The sequence below is a fragment of the Scatophagus argus genome, chromosome 1 (genome assembly GCF_020382885.2).
Source record: "Scatophagus argus isolate fScaArg1 chromosome 1, fScaArg1.pri, whole genome shotgun sequence".
NCBI lineage: Eukaryota > Metazoa > Chordata > Actinopteri > Scatophagidae > Scatophagus > Scatophagus argus.
In genome coordinates this window covers 3363473-3384875 of record NC_058493.1, presented here as the reverse complement: position 1 = coordinate 3384875, position 21403 = coordinate 3363473, and the positions used below count along the sequence as shown (strand labels likewise).

General features: G+C 41.5%; 1 protein-coding gene across 4 annotated transcripts in view; it reads right to left on the bottom strand.

Moving 5' to 3' along the window:
• The window catches only part of znf536 (zinc finger protein 536), a 195061-nt gene that overhangs the window by 143264 nt on the left and 30394 nt on the right, over positions 1–21403 (bottom strand). For 3 of the 4 annotated variants that reach the window (XM_046395322.1, XM_046395600.1, XM_046395490.1), the window contains exons 3-4: positions 7124–7232; positions 6397–6563 (exon numbers count right to left, since the gene is read on the bottom strand). The gene's annotated coding sequence lies outside the window, so the exon portion shown is untranslated. The remainder of the gene's footprint in view (positions 1–6396; positions 6564–7123; positions 7233–21403) is intronic. The other variant, XM_046395411.1, reaches the window with a different exon arrangement.

Genomic DNA, 21403 nt, shown 5'->3' with positions numbered 1-21403 from the left:
GCTATGCACACCAGTGCTGCTAATCGTGTTGAAAATGAATAAGGTGTCAGAGCAGGTAATTCACAGCTGTATTAAAGCACCTCATCCCAGATATAAGATACGTAAAACAAATTAAATTATATAAATAATATTCTATTATAGAATATCGCCGACAGTTGTATTAAAGGGTACACCTCAAAGGTCTTCTTATGAGGTCACTGGTTGCATGTTCACCTTGCACACTTTTTGAACCAGGGGTATTCAGATCCAGAGTCAGGTTGCATTGTGATTATGAGATGTGCAAGTAATTTTCAAAAGAGAAATAGATAGAAAATTAAAACATTGCCCAAACACGCAACAATACAAAAGTTTTTCTCTCAAATCAGTCTCACTATGGCTGGTCTCTATTATTCAAACAATACACATGTAGAAATATCCAGAGTGAGAAATAAAGAGAAATGGGTTACAGCTCTGGAGTCAGTTTGTAAGAGACATAACACAAAACAGATGAGATACTATAAAAAGTACAACAATCATGAGATTCCATTACTCCCAACAAGTGGTGTGTTTCTTAAATAATGGCTGATTCAAACAATATATGTCTCTAAAGCCAGTTCATCAAAGAGTTTCATGGAGAAACAGTATGCATGTATGTTGAGTGTGGAAAAACAGTCTTCTTCCAGATTGCAATTTTAAAAATAGCGGCTCTATTTTAGTTTTCCACAAATTACACCAATTTCTCTTTGGCGGCTTGTGTTAACATGCAAGAGGGGAACCTGTTCATTGTTGTCAATTACATCATCGTTCTCTCTACTTAGACTTCAGTCTGACAATAAAGTAGATCTCAGTGTAAATGGAAAAAGTATTAGTATTCACCACATGCATGTGTGGCACATGTGTGCTATTTTTACATAGGGATGCTGTGAAAGTGTGGAATTGGGGACAAGGGAGCCTTGCACCGGGCCGTGACACAGACTTATGTTAAACCTAATTAGATCATGATAATAGCTTTAGGGCCCCAGTGATCAATGCTAGAGGTCTGTAGAGATGAACTTTCCTTAAGTTTCAGGCACGCTGGTTGCGCTCCATTTTTTACACACACACACACACACACGTTATATGATACACCATGTTACATGATAGCACTATCTTAAATATTTTTCTGCATATCCCATCTGTTTCATTGGTTTGCCATTCTAGTATTGGTAGCGAATGAGTACAACACGGTTCGATCAATGTACGGTTAGGGTTGGACTGAATAAAATTTTAAATAGCCCGCATCATCCAACACCAATGTGACTCAGAATTTCTTAATACTGGAAATTTGTAAAGCCTGTCTGACATCACCTGAGTCTTCCAAGCCTCTCCCATGATGCAATGCACCCACAGTGTCTCCACAACACTAAAAGACACTTGCAGATTATGAGCAGCTTTCCGTCAACAACCTTATGGTGGTGTCTAGTTTACAGCTTACTGACTCCTTGGATCACTCTCACTGAAGACATAGAGGATTCCTTATGCTTCCATTACTGTCTAATGTAATTTGTGTAATGTAATATTTCAACATGTCTGCATCTGCTGGCATGCTAGCTAGCTAACTTGTGATTAGTCTTGATACTGGATGCTTTGGGAATCCCTGCATGTATCGGTTGTGGTTGTACCGGTTGTTGACTCTCATAGCTTCCTCCTTTTGCCAATCTCTCCCTATGTCAACTCAACGAGAGGAGCAGAAGCATATATTCAGGACACAAAACTGTAGAAATAAAGATCCTAGTAAAGATCCACAACAGTGGCTGACATTTGCTTGCATTATTTTTGTGTTTTTCACACTGTAATTACATTTGGACAAGCTCTGGGTTGGAACCAACATTCTTGGCTTTTTGAAAATTCACCCACCCATTTAATTCCACAACTGTCAACTGGTCAGGCTGGTATCAACTCACAACAGCCCTGTTGGCCTATATTTGTGTCTGGTCAAGGCACAAAAGAAACATTGTCTTTGAATGCACAGAGTAGTGCTTCATCCTTGGGCCAAATCTGGGTGTTTTTAAGAAAACGACACTTTCTGAATGTTTGCCATTATGCGGTTTTATAGAACTGATATCCAAGCATTTAAGCCTTTCAGAGGGACTTAAAACACTAAATATTTGAAAATGTTAAGTGTGTAAACTGTCTGTTTCAAGCATAGTTTTGACAGAGCCAGTAAGTGGAGAATGCTCACTTTGCTGACCTCAAGGTTGTTGCCCCCAGGGAAGGTTTGTCAATTACACTTTGCTGGGAAGACCTGATATCCAGAAGACATTTCACAAAGAGCCAGTCTGGTTGTTTTGGGTGTCTAATCAGGTCACCTTTTGGCCACCTTCGTGTTGAGATATATCAGACAAACTATGTGGAAAAACGTATTGGGACAAACCTCTTATTGAATTCAGGTGTGATATGGGCCACCTTTTCAGGGGTTGGGCTAGGCTCCTTACTTCCAGTGAAGGGAAATCTTAATGCTTCAGCATACCAAGACATTTTGGACAATGCTATGCCGTCAACTTTGCGGCAACAGTTTAGGGAAGGCCCTTTTCTATTCCAGCATGACTGTGCCCAAGTGCATAAAGCAAGGTCCATAAAGACATGGTTGACTGAGTTTGGTGTGGAAGAACTTGACTAAGCCCTGATCTCAACTCCATCAGACACCTTTGGGATGAACTGGAATGGAGATTGTGAGCCAAGCCTTTTTGTCCAACATCAGTGTCTGACCTCACAAATGCTCTACTGCATGAATGGGCAAACATTCCCACAGACACACTCCAAAATCTTGTGGAATGCCCTCCCAGAAGAGTGGAAGATGTTATAGTTGCTCTACTCTCAACTCCATCCCAGTACTTTTGTCTATATAGTGTACATCCATACTGCTACAGACCCCAAGCCCTCTACTCTCCACCAACTCAGGCTTCATCCCCGTAACATAAAGGATTTCATAAACACTGTTATTTGCCAGAGGTCAACTTGATTCATCATCTGTTAGTGCTGGGTCAGTTTGTCTTTTCAGTGGCAGTACCCAGCCTGTTCCATTTTGACATGCTAGCCTGCCTGCTGCCTAGCACTGAGATGACGAGTGGTATTCAGTGCTATTCTGCCCTAACTGCTCCAGTTTGATTGATACAGTCTTTTGAAATTGTGATCATGGAGGAACTCATCATGCTGGAAGTGGATAACACAGACTGAATAATTTACTAAATGCCCGGTCTCAGCTACAGATGTATCTGTCCATCAATAAAACAAGCCGTCTAGACAAAGGTGTACTGAATGGTATAATGAGCCCCTGAAACCTTCTAATGAATAAAGGTTTAACATCATTTAAGATACAGTCTCCCTGAAAGGAAGAGGCATCCCTCTGCTTCAAGCTGAATGGCGAGGTGTTAAGCTTTTCATGGCGACATCTATCTCGCGCCACCACCTTGAGGGCATCTTTTAAGCAGAGGAATTTAGCCATTATGTGGCATTAACCTCATTAGAAAACACTCTTTAGCTGTTCCAAGATAAAATTGATTTACAGCTGCCATTTCCACCACTGCTCTCGATCAATGGTTAAACTATCCCTTTTATGGCCCTGTACACTCTCTGCTCTTTTCTCCAGGTTTTTTAACTGCTCTTTAATTTCATCCCCCCTTTTCACTCTTGTCCTTTTGCCAGGTATGTAGTCACAGAGTGCAAGAGGGCTTTTCTCTGTTGCCCCATGGTCAAATATGGGGCCGACTACATTTTTTGGGAGTAGATAAACATGACAGGATCACTGGCATGATTCCTTGAACCAATTAAACACAAAAGTTGCTGTCTTTTCTAGATGTTTATGATGTTATGATGTCTCACCGACATCAGCTAAATTTGCGTGGGTGGTCTTAATTGAGGTTATATCTTAACAAAATGTGTTCAGATGTAAACTCAGAGTGTTTTTCTTTCCACTCTAGCCAAGGTCATTGTAGTTATTCACAATTGAGGAATGTGACGGGCCTAAGCTGCAGCAGATGCATAGCCATGCTTAAAAAAACAGACTGCAGGGGTGATCTTGGTTATTATGGCCTTGATCTTGTTGGAATATGCAGATTTGATTGGTGACAAGTTCTGACTGTCAGACAAGTTGGTGTTAGGGATTGTTGCAATATACTGGCATTGATGATAACTGTGGTTTTTGGAAATAAAATATTGATACTATGTTAATAATACACATATAATAAGTAATCCAGGGCAGATGTTAGGCCTTGTGGAGCTTTTGTTTATCATTTGATTGTCTTTTCAGTATTCATTAAGTGCAAATGTTCTTTTTGTATGCTTTTGTACAGTTATGGCTACAGAATCTCTACCTCCCTACACTCTCAATTTGAATGTAATTCATTTGCCAAATTAGAATTAGTTGCAATATACATCCATGTCTGTCTGTACTCATATGATATATGTAGTGACTGATAGAGGGCTTGGTCTCATGGTGCAACAACAATCACCTGAAGCTCAATATCATCAAAGTCAATGAGCCTGTGGTGGACTACAATCCTTCAAATATGAATGTTACTGCAAAGAAGCTACAAATGCTAAAACATAGCTGCTTCACACTGTCAGCACAGAAGAGCTATACAATCAGCACAGTTTCTGTTTCTGAGTTATGGTGTTAAACAATGGACAGGAAACATTATGATATCACAGTGAAGTTGTCCTTTGACCTTCATTTTACCCTCTTTCATGTGAAATTTTGTCATAATTAACGTATTAATTATGGCCAAAAAGATTTGTTGTCAAGTTTGTGCCAAATTTGAAGCAATTCCCTAACAGCACTCCTGAGATATAACATTCACAAGAATGAGATGGACCGACAACCCAAAAACATAATGCCTCTAACCGTGGCTATCGCACACACAGAGGCGTAAACAGAGACACAACGCACAATAAGCAAAATTAAAGATGAATTTGACCAAAAAAAAATTTGGCAAATTTTAAAAAGATATGATCGTATCATGATCAGAACTTCATTTGTCCACAATAATCGTATAGTGAAAATCTGATATTGTGACAGTCTTAGTAGCTATAGGAATGCAACTTGATTGTTGGAACCATAGAAGATAGCCTGGTAGATCACTCATCAGTGCTCCACTCTTCTCATGAATCATGAATTTGCATTACCATACAATTCTTAGAGTGTGAGTGTTGATATAAAAGAGAAAATTGGGGTTTAGCAAATCTGCAGCCCGTGTCTAAGTGAAATCTGCTGACGAATATTGACAAAGCTGCAGAAAAGGCTACTGAGTGGACTGAGTAAAGATTTGTTGTCAAAACAAGATTTAAAGGGACTGGCCGATGTGACTAATTAGGGCAGTTTTTTGTAGAAGATTCAGGACTTTAGATGCCACAAAGTACAGTTTTGAGCAAGCAGGGTCTCTTTCGCTTGTTCCCACAAGATGGGTAAGACTGTGTACAGCTAAGCCAAGCAGAAAATCCACAGTCCACGTCTGTGTGGCCAAATGTCAGTATATGCACGCCCACCTCTGACAGCTCAGGTTTATGTGGACGTTTAAGCAAAACACGCAACGCTGTATTTCTTTGACAAATCAATATGACCACCATTTCAGCTCTCCTTCCTTCTCTCCCTCCCTCCTCCTTGCACTCGCTCCTTTCTCATCTCCCTCTGTCTGGGAGAATTGATCCGCAAGGATGGAATGATATCAACCAACGGATAGAGTGATATGCCCCACTCCCTCCTACCCTCCTTTCACCGCACTTTTGACACATAAATAAAATATGTGGCCTTTTTGTTTCGATTCACCGTGGCGTTAGTTTTGAAAAGGAATATGGTTCGCGGGGCTCACATGGAGCTGTTGGTAGTCAAGAGGGAGCTGAGAGTCGGCGGGTTGCCATCACTCACTGTTCACAGGCGCCCTACAAAATCCCCTGAACTTTCTGACACACGCATTTGTTAGAGTGACGCAGTCAGATTCTAAAGAATGGCATTAGAAAATAATGTGAGTGCTAAATTATTCAGGCATTTTTTGCCATAATGCCTCACTTTACAACCACACACTTCTGCACACACACACTAATGCACAGACAGTTTATATATATATAAATATATCCTCCGACTCTTGTCTGAATTGTGGCACATCCATTTAGTGTCAGTGTCCAAATTTGGCAAAGGAAAGGATAGGAGAAGGTGCCATGAAAGGAGTTCACTTACTCTGTCATGCTTCTGCATTAAGATGCCAAACCAGCACCCAATCAATCCCTACTTTAATATCAACTGAAATAAATCACTACGTGTATTAGGCCCTGCTATTGACAGATAAACGCGACATGTTCATCCACACCCTGGCTAGATATTCCTGTTATGATGGCAAAGGCCTTTCCACAGCTGGACAAGAAATAGCTGCTAGGTGAACTAACCTCGCGTCTTCAGGAGCATGCCAGAACGTCAGGCCTGGGTCACACAGGCCTGCAGGGTTCTCCACTTCAGTCTGTAGTCTGTAGAGATTTCTCAGCTTTCTCCTCACACCTTCTTAGAGTTCAGTGGCACTTTTTGCACTTTTGCATGCCTCCCTTCATCTGAAGCCCTAAAACGCAGGTCAAGTCACACACACACATATACCTATATTACATAAGCTAGGCCATGCTCAGTACGCAGCTTCTCGTCTGGACGCTGGAGAGAAGAATGACAAAAGAGATAAGAGGCAGCCAGCTTGGCTGTAAAGATAGACAGAGTAACCCTACTATGAGGGATGACTGATGGGATTAAATAGGAATTATCTGTTCATATGCCCATGCCGACCCACTGTACATCCACGTACGACAGACGTCCCAGCCAACTGCTGTGTGTGTGTGTGTGTGTTTGTGTGCCCATGTGTGCGTAAGTGTGTGTGATTATTATGATCATCCTCATCATCACAGTGATTGCATCATAGTGTGGATGACTGTAACCTGCTGCTCAGGCCCATCAGACACGCTCTCTCCTTTTTCTTTTTCTCTTCTTAAGTTTTACCCATTCGTTCAAGTCTACTGTCACCAGTAAATACCTGAACATTAAAATGTGTCCAGTTATTATTTCGTCAATTTCCCTCTCACCCCTTCCCTTCTTCCCTCCCTCAGTTCCTCTTGCCTGAAAGCCCTGAGTCACCTCAGACGGTGGGTGGGGGTGGTTTCTTAGACAGCGTGATAGTGCGCTTAGCCCCGTTAAGCCAGCCTCAGCCTCAGCTCCGCTTCTGGTCGGCACCGATCAGGGAGCCCTGGGAGAGAGAGAGAGAGAGAGAGAGAGAGAGGGGCATAAGATAAGGAAAGTGCTGAGTTCACCGCCACCACTGCTCCCCTACACTCCCTCCCCCTCTCTCTTTGCTTCAAGCATCCCCTCCTCGGGAAGGGGTTTCCCCCCCTGGAAAGAGGAGGGGAAGGTGAAGCGCCTGCTGCACTGCTGACTGCGCTGCAATAACCTCTGAATACCTCCAGCTCTCTGCTCATTCTCCTCCTCTTCTGAACAGGAGTTCATCAACCTACATTTCTTCATCTTTCTCTTCAAGCATTTAAACACCTCATTAGCTTACCACCTCATAAGCTCACTGTACTTGTTTTTGCCACTTTATGGGTGTCCCCAATAACAATAGGCTACTGTGACATGTAAGCCTCCAAACATCTGAATCAAATTGTCTAATTCTAAATTAAATGTCAAATTATTATTAATATTTAGTATGAAAAGGGTAAGTCTAATGATGTTTTCCAGTTCAGCCATGCTATGCAGGGAAACCTGCGCTGAAGGCACTGCACTGACACCATATTTCAGATACTGAGATATATATTTTAAAATAGCAAATAGCAAAAAATTACAAATAAAGTCAAATCAAATTGATGTCCAGTGTAGTCAGGTGGGTTCCATCCAATGTGTATTTTTTTTTAAGTTAAGATGATTTCAATTTATAAAGTCTGAAATCACAAGCCATAGATTTCCCTCAAAAGACTCTCCACTCCGTAGACCGAAAACGAAGACACCATAACATGCAAAGGCGGTTGTGTATACAGAGAGACATAACAATAGTAAAATTACACTCTGAAGAAACAGAATGTTTTAAGACTGCACCCACACACTAAAATCCATAGCATTTCTGACTTTCGTAAATGGTTCTGCATATGTAGGACGTAGGTGCACACTGTTTGTTAATTGCCAATAGACATAATGTTTGAGAAAAAGTTACTAAATTCTTATCTGTCTTATCTGGAGGCCTTTAAAGTGAGCTTGCTTTCCACTCATAGCAAGTTGTTCTAAACATCTGAATTCCCCTTGCACGTTAAAGCATTAAAGTAAAAAAAAAAAAAAAAAAGAAAATAAAATAAAAAGAAAAACTACAGCTCCTGCTTAGATTTGCAGCTACATATTTCATGCACTAGATATCCAGGTCATTAAGCAACATTCTGACACCCCTGTTATTTACTACCCCAACCGGTTTCCCACCTCGTTTAATCAGACTTTACTAAAACCCGCTGACTCAGAGAGAAACCCTTCTTTCTCTGTGCTCTGTTTATGTTTATCTCCGCAGCTCCATTCTGCTCTTTGCTTTTCTCTTTGCTTACTTACTCATATTTTCCAAAACGTCTATTTCACGTGTCTGGGGTTCGGAGGAGGCTGAGCCACAGAAAAATCACAAAAGAACAAATAAAGTGGAGCAAAGCAGAGTGTTTTCTCTCCGACATGAAAGACTACAGTTATCAAAGGCAGAGGAGGTCTCAGCTATGTGTTGTAGCAGCCAGATATTGAGTGTAACTTACATTATCGCAGCGGTCAGGTGCTAAACGTGTAACTTTTCTGATTTTGACGTGCTTTACCAAAGAAACTATCATAACCCAGCATCGCCTCATCCATCAGAGGGTGATATTTAAAACATCCAAAGTGGAGTGCCTCGTTTTTTGCCTTAGAAGTGGTTTACCTTCGATTTTCTCTGCTGGGAATGGATTACCTGAGACAGGAGAGGAGGCGGGTTGAAGTGAATATAAGATGTGGCTCAATACAAGTTATCTTTAATGGAAGGACCCTGGATGGAGGAATCCAGCAGGAAAAAAATGAGAGGGAAAAAGCAGAGAAAGAAAAGGGGAAGAGACATAGACATAGATGTAAAGTGTTGACAGCTGTATTTGGTGCGGTCAGACTCTGGGGTCAGGCGCACACCCACCCACACACACACACACACACACACACACCAGTGACTGTTCAAATGGCAAACATATATTAGTTGTCCCTTGCTAAATGGAAGCTGGATGTAATATTGTTCTCGTCACGGCAGCCATCTGATGTCAGTTTCACGCAGTGACGGGACCCTCCGCAAGCTGCTCCGTACACCAGTCACCGTGATACCAAGCTAAACCAACACACTTACAAAAGGTGTACTAAAGCGACGCAGTCATGTGTGCTCTTTTTCTCCCCCCCACCCCACCCCCACCACCCCATGGCTCTGTCTTCCCCTCCCTTCTCACACACACAGACACACACACACACTGGGATAAGTCATGAGGAAATGGATGCCCATGTTTTGTGGGACCACCTGTTCATCCTGGATACAAGTCTAAGAACCCAGTAAGGGTTAACCCTCTTTGTGGGAGGGAGCCAGGATTGTGTGTGTGTGTGTGTGTGTGTGTGAATGTGTGTGTGTGTGTGTGTGTAAGCATTGGCACCGCCCCGTCTGAAACGTGCCCCATGAGTGGCAGACTGGCTCAGGCTGTCCGGCTGGGAGGGAACAGAGCCCATTGCTGGACCACCTCCTCAGCAACACACACACACACACACACACACACACACCTAATCCTATGCACATTCCATGGGGAGCATCTTTCCTCTGCATCACCCATTCCAAACTACCTGCTGTAGAAAAAAAAAGAATGACAAAAGAAAAATATTTATGATCCAGGTTTTGTTTAAATGTGGCGGTACGTAAATCTTATTAATTAAAACGTCTGCATTTTTTATTCAAATAACTTAAATAACTAGTGCGCAAAACAATTTCAGATTTACAAAATGAAAGTACTTTTGTGCAAGCTACATATGTTTCAGTTTTTAAAGAATAAGCTAATATCCTACTGAACTGAAAGTGTTCTCAATCTCAAAAATCTGATGCTACCAGTGTGAAGACCACACACTCATACCAACCTGCAGACACATTTCCACACACAAATGCATCCATACAAACCACTCATCATTCTCCTGCCCCCCCTAACAAATAATCACCTCCTGGGAGGCAACGAGATGGAGGGGAAAAAAAAAAAAACTGGCAATCTTGTCTTTCAAACGAAAAGGGGAAAATATTTTAAGGGGCAATGAATTTCGTGGAGCTGAATAGGATGTTGGTACATGTTTTACTAAAGGAAATATAATGGCAGACTATTATTAGATCACATTAATCACGAGTGTGCCAAAGGCAGTGACAGCCGCGCTGAAAAGGATTGAAAACGCTGGTAATGGATATAAATTACCCATTGTGTGATAAAAGGATTTTTTCTTCACTAAGAAGGTAAAAAGGAATAAAAACACTGAGAGAGCCACTAAACGCTGTGTGTACATATTTGCATGTGTATATGTGTATGTATGTGTGAGTGTCCTGCCGTCTGTGTGTGTGTGTGTGTAATATGTAATAATACAGGGTTATCAGTGCAGGATTAAAATTTTAAGGGAATCAGATAGTGACAGTGAGGCCTCGCATTAAAGGCACCGGCGACAGAAAAGAGGGAAGGATTAAAAACAGATTAAATTGGTTTGTAGTGACGGAGATGAAAGGAAAAAGGAAGAGAGGGGGGAAGGAGAGTGTGTTTTGACAGAGGTCTGTCGGGCTTTTGGCACGGTGATAATGAGTCACATCTCCCATGCACTGTTATTTATCGCCGACTTGGCTCACAAACAAAAGATCAATAATTTTGAGCAAATCTAATGTTGTCCTCGCCGCTAATGTGCTCGTCCATCACATCTGCCATCTCCACCAAGGAGATGGACTGATTCCCTGTTTATTTGGAGATCAAATGCAATTATATCACATGGCTCTAATAACAGAGGAAACCCCCCCCACACACACACTCACACACATACAACACACACACACACACACACACACACATGAATATGTGTGGCGCCTTGGATCACGCCCATGCATATTAATATATACACATACAGACATGCACAAAGGTGTCACGTATGTGTAAATGATAATATATGTATCGAATGGGCGATGAGTTGCTGCGCCATTTTTCCGCATCAATCTTCATTTCTTCCTCAGACCTTGCCTTTGAAATATGAAGTGTGTCAACGGCCCGTCCCCCCGCAACACAGGAGGCACACAAACATCCGTCAAAGCAACACACCCGATGTTCACCAGTTAGCCCTGCAGCACACACCGATGAGAAGACAGCAGATCCTTCACTGACAACTAGCCCTGGGTGAGACACTTTCCAGCCACCTGAACTCAATCAGGCCCCAATGGAGGCAACATTTGGATATTTCATTTCATCTCAATCCCTTTATTCACTTGAGGTTGGTTTGATTTATCTCGCATGCAAGAATGTAAATCGCATTTGGTGTCTAACGTCACTTTGGTTATGGTTATCTGCACAGCAGCTGCCTGTTTTGGTTCTTTTCGATCCGGTTGAGTGTGACTCAGAGGAGACAATAATACAAGGGCCAACACAGGTTCAATACACTGGATCCACAGTGTACATGATATGCACCAACTCTCTCAGGTGGTTAATATCTACCAAATGTTCTTCTTTACAGTCCTTGGCACACCACAATCAAGCACACCCCAGCACTAAAGCCAGTGGCAGGTGTAAGGCACTAAGCTCCTTCCCCTTCTCCCTGGGTGAGGTGTGAGGAGCAAAACAATGACAGACAAAGGTCACCTGGCCCACAACGACCCACCCACTGAGGTGTTGACCTGCCGAAAGCCCCCCCGAGGCAGAGCAAGAAAGGAAGGAAGGAAAAGATCAAAAGAAATCATGCGAGCAAAGATTTCAAGACAAACCGAAGTGGCAATCAAGAAAATGACAGATCCAAAAAAATTGAAAACTTGATGATATTATAACACAAAGGTTTTTCCTGTTGATTCTCAGTTTCACCAGTTGTGATATATTCATATAATCTGTCAATATTTTTCAGTTAATCAATTTCTTGGTCTAAGCAATTTTGCTAATTAGTACGGAATGAAATTTCACATAGCCTGAGACACTGGAATTGATTTGATTATTGTGGTTCTAAATATTGTAATAAAATGCATTTGCCTTACGTAAACCACTTTGAGATGACTCTTTGTTTGAAGGTGCAGCACAAATAAACATGCCTTGTCTCCACGTTGCCCGTTTTGTCCAATCAAAAATGGCTACTCAATTTAAAATCGTGGCGAGGCAAGACATGGTGTTTCTCATTTTTTTGATTAATTACTTACACAATTAATCTGTTGGTGGAGCATTCAATTAATCTTTCTAACACTAAAATGCAAAGTGCAACTGTCACTTTTGTTCCAGTTTATTGGGTGTCTCGCGGCAAGCTGCCGTATCAAAATCTGTTTTGTGGAAAGTGCGAGAAAGACAGACCCCGGGTTTATCAGGTCAGGACCTTGGCACATGAAATAATAAAGGCTTGACATAAGGCAGAGAGCAGGGAGGCACACCACGACCTGGTGCAACCCAAGGCACCTCCTCACTGCACCTAATTCTCTCTCTCACTGTGTCTTTCATCCCCACTGTTAACATACTCAGACACCTACAACCATGGCAGACTTCCTACATCTTCGGAGCAGTGTCAGGGCACAGCTAAAGGTCAACATTCCCGGAAGACATGCAGAGAGCAACAATGTGCTGTTTTTACACTACATATAAAAATAATAATGCAATCAACAGCGCAAATGTTACATGTGAAAAAAGAACGACCATACTGTAAATAGTGTTTTCAAGGAGCAGGCCATGATGAAATCAGCAAGGGGCTGTTATAAATAGCCCACACATGTATGCAGGGATCATCACCTAAACTGTTTTTTCCTTCCCCTGTTTAATTGACATCCGTATATCAGTGCTTAAAAATGCAAATACACAGAGACAAACGTGGTGTTAATGACACAGCTGCACACACTCATCAGTTCTCTGGAACAAGAGTGACACGGCTTTGCACAAACTCACAGAACAACCGGTCAACGTCTCTGACACACCGGAAGTCTCGCAGTCGACGCCAGAACACTTACTACACACGCTCATTTGGATCTGTCTGTTGAAATACATTTGCACCTACAGAAGAAACGCGTCAGAGCTGTAAAAGTTAGAAGTATCTTAGTTGAATATGTAATGATTCACAAGTGAAGAATGATTCCAACTATCACAGCAATGACAACCTTCTACATTGTTGTAATCATTATTGCCACTGACAGCATCACTATTATCATCAACACCATCATCTGTAACCAGCAAGTCCATCACAAGCCATATTTTTTTTTACAGTGAGTGTGACATGGGCAATCAGTCCACGGTGATGAAGCGGTGTTAGGATACGTTCACACCAGGCATGTCTGCAGCAGTTAAGCTGAGCTCTAAAGCATGCGCAAACAGAGCTTCAGTTCAGGATCAGTTTTTCTTTCTTTCTTTCTTTCTTTCTTTCTTTGCATGGAGTGCGAATAGATTTATTCAAACAACACTGTTTCAAAGTCTGATGATACCAAACGGCCACGGCAAGATTATTTGGTGTCGTCAGATTTCACTTTGTACTGATCCGCCAGGCAGTTTGTTTGGGTTAAATATGATCAGGTTTTGAGAAATACGTCACTGACATTTTTCATTTTAAGCTCTCAAAGAACTGAAAAATTGATGTTGCTTTATTGGTTTAGCCAAGGCCAGAAAATTCCCACGTGATGTTTTAGAGTGACATCTTTGAGCAAAAATGCAAGATACAAGATTAAACATGGCTAAGGCAAAGTTTATCAAAGTTTAGTTTAAAATGTAGCTTTATTTGCTATCACTCCAAAATTGGTTGCTAGGCCTTTACCAGACAAGAACTGAATGTGAAAGTTTGATTATACAGTAATGTTTTATCCACAAGAATGAAACAGGTCTAAACAGACTTCTTCTTCAGCCCAATATCCTTTAATTATGTCCATTCTAGACGAGCCCGGACCTCAGGAATACAGCATTAAACCAATGTCATCATTCAGTGCCAAACCAGGAGGGAGAGTGCCATTAATAAAGCAGGCGGAAAGTAGTGCTGTGGAGCTCAGGATGGTTGGATTCTCAATTAGGACTGTCCCAGTATCAGATTTCCACTATGCGATTATTGTGGCCAAAAGAATTCACAATAACAATATTATAGTGACATCTGTTGAAAATTTAAAAAAGAAGTAAATAAAAAAAAAAAAAAAAGGCAAATTCATCTTTGTTTTGCGTTTTATGTTTCTTTTTTGGAAAATGAATTTCACTCAGAAGTGCAAAGTATAGAGAGATGCAGGTTATGAACACTATATAGAAGAAGAATAAGAATCAATTTTTTATTAGCAGTATATATATTTTTACATACACACACTGAATTTGTCTTCTGCATTTGACCCATCCTTAGTTGAACACACATGCAACACCTGGCAAATTACATGCAGTGAAACACACACAGGAGCAGTGGGCAGCATCAAGCGCCTGGGGAGCATATTGGGGGGTTAAGTGCCTTGCTCAGGGGCACATCAGCTGGCTAATGAAGGGGGGGGGCATTTTTTTCGCATTAATCACTCCACCACACCCAAATTTTTCCTGCCCGTCCGGTGGTGGAATCGAACCCGGTGACCCTCCGATCACAAGCCGCTTCTCCAACCTCTATATATATGTATATACACACATACATATATCATCATTATTATTATTAGCGGTAGTAGTAGTAGTATCTCCATCTCCATATCCTTTCCTAACCTTAACCATATTGTTATTGCCGGGTGCATGTATCTCAGAAAGTGAGAATTTGAAGAAACGGGAAGGGAAAAAATGTCAAATATAATGCTGCTGAAAGAGTTTTCTGTCCTTTGTCTAGACAAAGATCTCCACTAGAAGGATGACAGGTTAGCAAAACTCTTTGTCTTCTTTTTTCAGCCCTTACTAACTGTCACACTGGTTCAGAATGAATGAAGAACCTGATGTGCATTCATGATACCACCTTCATATTAGAAATGGCAACTCAAAAACATTGGTATATAACTATATTGACATTTAATATAACAGTACAGTAAGACAAAAGCTGCATTCAGTCTGCAACACTGACATTAGCTTCTTTCAATTGAGTGGCATCACTGGAAAACGATGGAAATCTTAACTTCTTTATCGTCTACATGTGAAAAAGTCAAAAGTCTACTTTTTTTGCCTTGTCTCCCTTGGTAGCCGCATTTAGTGGAGAGGAAATCCTCTGACACGTATAATCTACTTCAGACTGACATCAGCCAGTGCTGCTATCGATGCATCCCTATCTCACTGAGTGCACGGCGTACATGAAGCAGTCTGGGAGCCGGGCTAGACTGACACCACAACAGCAGCCTTTGGTTCCCAGCACCTAACGCTCCGCTCGCAGCCCGAATATCGCCTGTGGGATTTCACCGCACTAAAGAGTCATGTCAAAGACCTTGACAACATGTGACGTCTCCCTCAGCCACTGCTGTCATGTTCCGTCTGCTTCTCAACCCCCCCCCCACCACCCCTTTTTTTTTCTTTCCAAGCCTCTCTTGACTCTGGTTTGAGCAGGAGACTTTCTCCCTGAGCATTTTAAGTTGTCATTTTTTTAAACACACATATCAAATCCGGGAGTAAAGGCGTGGGGGGGGGGAGACAGATGTTTCTCTTGTGCCTTTCTACTAGAGTACAATAGAGCTTTGGAAAGGAAAGAGAGAGAGGAGAGAAAAGACATTTGCAGAAATCTTTTCTGCAATCCACATCCTTTCTTCTGGCGACTGGCAATATATCATTTGTATTGATGCAATATTAAATTTCAATATCGCATGTCAAAAGGTACAAAATGATAGATCATAGCCTAACTAAATGAATTATTAAAGGCCTACGCCGTCTGTGCTATCGGCTTCTCTTACAATCAGCTGTGTCAGAAGAGTGCAGTTGGTGATACTGGCAGCATTTCAAAGCTTTGTCGTTTTTCTTTCGAGCGGCATCCCAGCTTTCTTAATCTAGCTTTCTGTCACTTATTAATGTTCCCAGGGAACTAAAAACCACAGATCTTTCCCTCCCAATAATCAGAAGCTTAACTCAGGTCCTTTTATTTCTCCAGAAAAAAATCTTTTAAAAAAATAAATGAACAAAGTCATAATTAAATATTGAATATTGAACAGAAGGACAAGAAAATATGTTCAGCTCCGTTAGATATGTTAAGAGCAGCGAAAAAGGGAGAGCGCAGCCATGGTTGAGGCAGTGACTCATTCTGTGTGATATGATTTATGTGCTCTTTATGTGCTCTGCGACCCTGTAAGTTTATCTCTATATTCCCTGTCTGATAGAGTGACTCCTTGGTCGTCTCCATCCCTGGCCACAATAACACTGTGTACCAGACTCCATGGTTGATTCTTATTTACAGCCAAAGTCAAAGGTTGCATCTTTGATGCCTTGTCAATTTGTGGCTGACGAGAAGAGAGATTGTAACAGAGGAGAAACAAAGAGAGAGAGGAGAGGGGAAAAGATGCCTTCCAACAGAAACCATTTGTGCACCATTCTGAAATGAATTATGCCAATCAAAATGGTCACTGATCTTAGAATTTGTGCCATTACCCTGGACCCTGTCTCCTAAAAAAGCATTTTGGGGCTATGACAATTGTAAAATTGTGTAATTGTAAGATTATGTGCCTTCTTAACCATAAGAGGTACTTCCCAAAAGCATCATAAGTGAAGACACTTGAATGATTGTACACATGCTAAGGAATGTCTGAACCTGCATCAGGATGTAAATCTACATGTTTTCATTATTTTCTTTCTAAGGTCATGAGTGATGTAAAATGAGTGATAAAGTTTAAATAAGAACATTAAAAAAAAAATAAACAATACACACATTCATTCAACAATTGATTTGTACCATTTCTATCATCCTCCTCCTCCTCCTCTCACCATCTGGCTGAAAAGTCACTTTCCTGATGGTAAATTTACAAGTTCTGTATTTTCTCTTTTTCTCTGCGGCGCGAATGTTGTTTGCCACACGCTTATACACAGCAGCTGAGCTTAAGAGTAACGCCTGCCTCAAGCAGAAGTTGAATCAGTCAGTTTACTTTCTTAAACTTAGCTCCACCCAGGGCAGCAGACTGAAAGCTGTGAACTGTTTACTGCACTTCAACTTGTGTTTTCATCCGGAGCATTTTTAAGATGTAGCATGTAGTAATTTGTAAAGTTACTTTACAGTGTATTCAGTATCATCTTCAGCACCATGGACAGCCGATGTTAAGAAGATCTTGACAATGTACACATGAGCTCATTCCCAAGTACTGCCTGGGTAAAGAGCATTTACACAAACACTACTGAAAAACAATCTTAACTTCTGAGATCAATCTTTATTGAGAAACAAGGCCTGATCTCATTTTCTAGGAGCTTATTATCAAAAACTCTAACACTAATGCACTTTTAGAGGCACAAGGTGGTCAAAAGGTGAGTGAGGGTTCAACCCAGTGTGCTCAAATAACCAATTCTATGTGACAGATAATAAAGGATTACAAAAATATACTACATAAGTATTGGTGCACCAGATCATTACCCCAACAGGGACTTTAATGACATTGCACTCTAAATACATAGACAGCTCTAACAGCTTCCACTCTTCTGGGAAGGCTTTCCACAAGATGTCCAACTTCTTGTGGAAAGCGTGTTTCTGTGGGAATTTCTGCCCATTCATGCAGTAGAGCATTTGTGAGATCAGACACTGATGTTGGACAAAAAGGCCTGGCTCACAGTTTCCGGTTTAGTTCATCTGAAAGGTGTGCAATAAGCTTGAGGTCAGGACTCTGTGTGGGCCAGTCAAGTTCTTCCACACCAAACTCATCCAGCCATGTCTTTATGGACTTGCTGGAACAGAAAAGGGTCTTCCCCAAACTGTTGCCACAAAGTTGGAAGCACAGCATTGTCCAAAATGTCTTGGTATGCTGAAGTATTAAAATTTCCCTTCACTGGAAGTAAAGGGTCCAACCTCTGAAAAACTGTCCCATACTACACCTGTTTCAGTAATAAAGAGGTGTGTCCCAGTCTTTTTGTCTATATAGTGTATTTCCCAACCAAGCTTTGTTGCCTCATTTGCAGAGAGATCGTTTGTTGTTTCAAATGAAAACTATTACATCAAAAATATTACCTTCATCCATTTTGACAGTTTAACGTTTCAACCCAATCCTCTTTTATACAAAAACTATAAATGAATGTAGGGGCAAATATGCATACTTAACTCTTTCCTGTTCAACAAAATAATAAATAACATTGGAGACAGCAGATGGTTAGCTTTTGCTGAACATTGAACATCTTAGTTTCTACACAGACTAACTAAGGCTAACCAGCAATGTAAATCACAATATATGAAAATAAAACAATTCCTATATACCCTATATTTAATTAAAGGACACAGAGAACACAGCTAAAACTGCTCCATCGCATTGAGATTAATCCTAGAGATTGAGAGTTTTGTCAAAAGTGACATACCTGTTAGAAAGAGGCTTGGTGCAGAAGGGACTATAGCTATTAGCTAATTTCTGTGTGCTAGTGTCCATTCTCCTGTGCATGTGCGATGTCCTGAATCCCTAACCCCCCCTGAGGTTATAATTGCAGGGTCCAGATTGCCGGGGCTGGTTAGGGCCTGGCGACCCCCATGAGAAGTCACAGTCTCCATTTAGCTTCCAGATCCCATCCAAACGAACACAGGGCCCCCGTGTTAGCGTGCTAGCACTGGCTGGCAAAAATTCAATTTTCATCCTTCTTTTGTATCCAAGCCTGCTGTCTTGCCCTAACGATGCCCCCCCTCACCCCCACCCCCAACACACACACACATACACTCCTTCTCTAGCCTTCTCCCTTCAACAACAGAACACAGTGGAGTCGTTAGGACCCTCTCTTCATTACTTCAAAAAACCAATCATTAGACACCAGAGTATATACGTAATTAGAAAATCACTTCCTTTGCAATCCCGGCTAAGTAGTTTACATACTGTAATTACAGGGACAAAATCAATTTTTAATCATTTCACTGATTGGGCTCATCAGCTCAGTAGGAACATTGTATCCTGCTTGTTGTGCGAAAGCAACATCTGGGCTAAAACAATTACCCTTTTGTGTTCCAGAGCGGCTCTGAAAATGCCTTGCTGTCACTTCCCCATGTCGTGGACGCTCTCTTTCTATCTCTATCCGTCTCCAGACGCCTTTTCCCCCTTCCTCTTTCTCTCTTACTCCCTCTTCCTTTCTTTTTCTCTCCCTCCCTCCCTCTCTTCTTCTCTCCCTTTCTCTTTCACTCCCTGCCCTTGACTTGGACATGAAGGATCACATTTAAAGCTTTATAAATCAATACGCTATAATAAGCTGCTCTTGACAGAGAGGGAGAGAAAGGAGGGGGGAAAAAAACAACATATTGCTTTTTTAACACCTCTTGTGTTTTCGTTTTTTTATGCCCCTGTTGTTATTGTCATTGATGTTTTGGGGGTTTTTTTTGTTTTGTTTTGTTTTTTTTACATTGTTGCTTTTTAGAAAGCAGATTGAGTTTGGCCCTGCAGAAATATCACCTAATTACCATATTTTCTGTACACTATGTGAGGGGAGAAAAAATATGACAATGTCGATAGTATGAACAAATATGTGAAGGCAGAAGATGGCAATTCTGTGTCTTCTTGTTGAAGAGAGACATAAATGCATAACTTCAAGCTGCGTCTTCTCTCCTGGTATGTTTCACCCTTCACCGGCTAATAAAATGCTTTGTATTCTTGTCTGAGAGAGGCCCGATCGATCCACATTAGTCTGAACTCTCTCTCTTTCACTTTGAAAACTCAGGAAATCAGATTTCAGAGGGGGGAGAAAAAAAATCGGTTAATGCATTGATCACTCTGGCTGTATGCAAATCACATTTGCCTCTATTTTTTGCTGATCGATAGCATTAATTAACGGCTTCGTTTTAACGGCACCCCGCAATCCCGTTAGACACCACTGTCGACCTCAGAAATCATCCCCCACCTCTTCCTTTAGTAGCCATGGAAATGAACGGCGCGTGGCAGGGGCCATAAATCAGGAAATCCAATTTGACCATGAGCTCCAGTAGTAACAGTAAAATAGGAATGCTAACACAGCACACAGGTAGGTCATCCCATATTGGTCATGATGCTATTTATTAAAGGAAGTTCACGAGGTGTTTTCAAAATGTGTGGCATTTGAAAAAAAAAAAGTGAACTCCACTGATTTTATACATGAAAGTTTAGTTTACAGAGTCTAATTTAGAGAACTATACAGTCTGTGGAAACAATCTGTCTGTGGCTTTGGAGGAGCTTTTCACACTAAAAAAAATATATTTCTTCTGTATCAGGCAATCTTTCATTGGGATAGAAGTTTGAATTAATAATTTTTTTCCCACTGGACCTCATTGTTTACTCACATTTAAACTTTATTTAACACAAGCACAACACCAGCAGATAGACTGTATGCCATAATGAATGTGTGTGTGTGTGTGTGTGTGTGTGTGTGTGTGTGTGTGGAGGGGGGTGCTGGTGCTAACCAGCCTAACTGCTGCTGCCAGGGATGCTAGTGTGTGGGATTAATAATGGACGCTTTTTGAAATTATTATTATTCCCAAAATGCTCTTTTGTGATTTGCTTTGAAGGCCGTGCGTGTGTGGGTGGGTGGGTGGTGGGGTGTTAAGTGAGTAGGGGTGAGGTGGTTGGTGCGGTGGGGGTAGGGGGGGGGCTTGCTTGCTCATTTGGCGAGCTTTTCCAATTATACAATTAGTCAGGAATGTAGGCCAGCGGCCTTGGTGCTCCTCCTGCTCCCCGACCCTGGATAGCAAATGCCTTCATCTGACTTTGTATTAATCTCTTTCTTTCACATTTGTCAAAAAATACATAGATAGACTTTAAAAAGCAGAAATAATATGCGAATGTTGACTTAATAAAGTGAAAGTGGCAGCAGCTCACAGTCCAGGAGGTGGCTGAAGCTGCCGGAGTCCCAGAGGAGCGAAGCTAACAAGCTGACCTTCTTTGTGAATTGGGTTGCGTGTGAACAACCATGGTGGCGTGTTAATAGATAAAGTCATGAGGTTGGGGCTCTCTGGTCAAACACTGTTTGTCAGGTTGAAGGGCTTTCATATGAATCCCACCATGTCCCCAAACCCCAGCACTTTGAGTGGGGATGAGTGTGTTAGTGGGATAGCTAGTACAGTCGTGAACACACACACTGACTACTTTTGATTCCTTTTCTTCTCTGG